The sequence below is a fragment of the Ixodes scapularis genome, unplaced genomic scaffold, assembly GCF_016920785.2.
Source record: "Ixodes scapularis isolate PalLabHiFi unplaced genomic scaffold, ASM1692078v2 PGA_scaffold1__304_contigs__length_218370807, whole genome shotgun sequence".
In the NCBI taxonomy this organism is placed as follows: Eukaryota; Metazoa; Arthropoda; class Arachnida; order Ixodida; family Ixodidae; genus Ixodes; species Ixodes scapularis.
The window spans coordinates 53,424,359-53,427,696 of NW_024609846.1; the positions used below are offsets into that span (position 1 = coordinate 53,424,359).

General features: G+C 50.4%; 1 pseudogene; it reads right to left on the reverse strand.

Moving 5' to 3' along the window:
• Positions 1-644: 644 nt before the first annotated feature.
• LOC115311577 lies at positions 645-2,240 on the reverse strand (annotated as a pseudogene).
• Positions 2,241-3,338: the final 1,098 nt, after the last annotated feature.

The following is a 3,338-nucleotide window of genomic DNA, read 5'->3' on the forward strand; positions in this document are numbered from 1 at the left end:
ATACGGACGCCCGAACACGCGGCACTAGAGGGCAACGAAAGGACCAACGAGGCTGCTCGAGATCTCACCCACCGAGAGCCCTCGCAACCCGGCCCACATTTCACGGACACCTCCGAAGATCGCATCGGAACTTGCCGAGACGTTCTCGATCACTACAAAGGGGAAAGACGAACCTACCCGGCAGCCGACCCCTCGCTCACCAAGAAGCAAGAAGTCGCGTCGAGACGTCTCCCGACTGACACGTATCCTAACCGATGCCTCACAGGCACTTCCATCCGCAAATACACGCCGGCAGATGCAAACACTGCCCCGAGTTTACAAGCTTGGCTTACATGCTGTGGGAATGCCCCGGTATACAGAGACAAGACTTTAGTAATTCAGAAGGCACATTTATTATCATCAGTAAAATGCAATGGGCGACTGTGCTGCCTAGCGAAAACCCTGACATCCAAAAGTGGGCCGGCCAAAGGGCCGAAGACGCCGCTAGGAGCCTTGGCCGTCGTCTGAGGCGCCACGGGCCTGAATAGGCCTCTTCTTTGAACTCGAAAGCTATTTCCTCCTACTCCTGAGTAATAATTGAATAAACTATATTTACGGAAATGAGTCTCTCACGGAACACAGATAACATCAAGCCCCACAGCAAGCTACTGCATGTACAGAAAGTTGTTTATTGCATTCTGCTTTTCCAATGCCCTGCTTTCTGCAGTGTGTGCCTGACCATAATCAACAGGTGAGTCATCGCCGTCTTTCTCAATGTCTACATCGTCGGTGGCAAACGGCGCTTTAGACTGCAGAATAAAGTTGTGGAGGACGCAGATGCCAAGAAGTACTTTCTCATAACCTCTGTGGCTTCCACGTCGAAATATTTTTGTCTTCTAAACGTTCCGTTCAGTTGAGCGAAGGCTCGCTCAATGACGGATCTTGTAGCACCCACAGTCTCGTTAAAGGTAACTCGCTCTTCAGACAATAAGTGACATTTGTTCCTGTAGGGTCGCATAAGCCCAAAACGAAGAGACTATGCCGAATCGCCCAGGGCGTGTAGGTTTAGTGGCAAGTTGTCAATGATCTCGTCAAGGCCAGAGATTCTGAACACCCTGGCATCATGCATCCTTCCTGATGAGCTTACATGCACGTAAGTAAACACCATCTCAGTGTCGCAACACCCCTGTTGAATGATAGAGCGAACTTTTTTCTGTTGTAGTATGCCTCCTGCTCTTCTTCGGGGGCTTTGATTGCAATATATATGACAGCCATCTACTGCTCCAACAATACCGGGAAAACTCCACTTTCGAGTGAAAACACGAGATACACGCTGAAGCTGCATTAGCCATTGAATGAAGTCCGCTGCTGAATCTGCCCACGTGTCGGTGATCTGGTTTGCAAGATAAAATAGTACGCCTTTGTTGACACCGAACGTGTCTGCCACTCCATGGAAAGGTTCTTGATTTCCGAGCAGCCACAGTGTCATGAGCACATTTGCTGCAATTGGAATGCGTGACGCCGTCTGCGTGACCATTCGCTCTTGTGTGAACTTCACAAGGACCTGCAAACACAATGTATATGGTATACGGTGTATCAATGCAGCCCCTAAAGGCTCGGCATCTCCTTGTCTGCTGAGACACTTGTAATCAGCTAGAATAAAGGGTACTCGCGAGCAATGTGATGGAACGCTGCCAGGACAGTTTAATTGACAACTTGAATGACCGAATCATTTGCATTAACACTGCAAAACACAAGTAGGCACCTCTAGGTTCTTCCGCGCACCTCCAGGTTCTTCCGCGAAAAACAGATGCGCAGTTTAGAACGATGATATTTTAATTACTACTCAATATGTTGAATTGTTGTTGCCAAATTTACTTTTGTGAACTGTTTGCTCAAAATTGACAAGCGAACCTCCATAAACGTGAGAAGCTAAATTATTTACCTCAAACGTGCTGTGATGCATCCTTAAGTGTTCTTTAAATTGCAGTTTAGAGTTACGATATACTTTTTTCGAGACGTAATAGTCAATTACACGGACCCTCCCTTCGTCGAACTCTCGGTAGGCTGCATATTGGAAAGAGCGGTCATTTTTTAAGGCTTATGGTAATTCAGAAGACGTTCGGCGTACCCTCAATCGCCGCGCCAACAGCGCGCAGCACAAATGCAAGCTCTTGCTGTTGCCGCCGTCTCCGCGCACTTATTTCATCGAAGTCGTCGTCAAACAAACACTTAACGAGTTTCGACGTGTCGGGAGCCATGCTTAAAAGGGCACCAAAGAGGATTCTGCGATGAGCTTAGTTCGAACGCGTTTTGCGATGAAACACTTAGTTTAGTTCGGACGCGCTGCGATGAAACACTTAGTTCGGACGCGTGTTGAAGTTTCTATTTCCTATCAAAACGCAAACGAGGCGGTAGTTACGGACTTGGTAGCAAGACTCCTGGCACAAGAACGGTGGTGGACATCCTTGAACCCCCCTCCCGGAAAGCGTCGGCGTTCGAGGGCCTGACGGCGAGCTCCAGCCGGACGGCGAGCTCCAGCGGGAGACCCCTCACGACGGGAGACAGAGGGTCCCGCCTGTTTGGTGCGCGGGCACCGCGGGAACAACGAGGGAAGTTGGGAGGGTGGAAGACAGAGATGGGAAGAGGGACTCTTTCGCGGGAAACAAGCCACTACGGACGTTCGCGGTGGTGGCGATCGGGACGTCGACTCGGGCGGCGGCCTGGTGACACGGTCCGGACCTTAGACCGCGGATTCATCCCTCGACGGTGACGTCCCGGGTGTGGATTAGCACCGCTGGGATGATAGGCATGCAGTATGTAATGACGGCGCACCCCCCCCCCCCCCCCCCCCCCCCCCCCCCCCCCCCCCCAGGATCCAGGCTTCCTTGATTACCCTCCCCGATACCGAAACCCCCAGCAGAATGTGAGTGGAATAAACCCTTTCTGCCGAGAGCTATGCGTTGCTGTGTCGCGTTCATCCGGAGACCGGGGACAGGGGAATCGGATTAGAAGCACACAACCTACAGATGCGACCAAATATAGGCGTTTTTTTTTAAGCGCCCTAAAAATGTTGCGCATTCCTCATATTTTTCTACGGCACTCGAATTAGTGGTTTTCGATTATGCACCGGAAGTTTCGAATCGAAGTCTTACATTCAAACCTACTACTTAAAAAGCAAAGCAATTAAAAGCCGAGTTATACCGAACGTGATTAATTCTCCTAAATGAGCCTAACGGCAGAAACCAATAGGATATCAACCTCAGTTTTCGTGCGATGCGTGCATTTTTCAGGAGCGATTTGGTCCGCGTATCGTGAAACACGCCAGTACAACAGGTGCGTGCCGCGTGCCCCGTTGG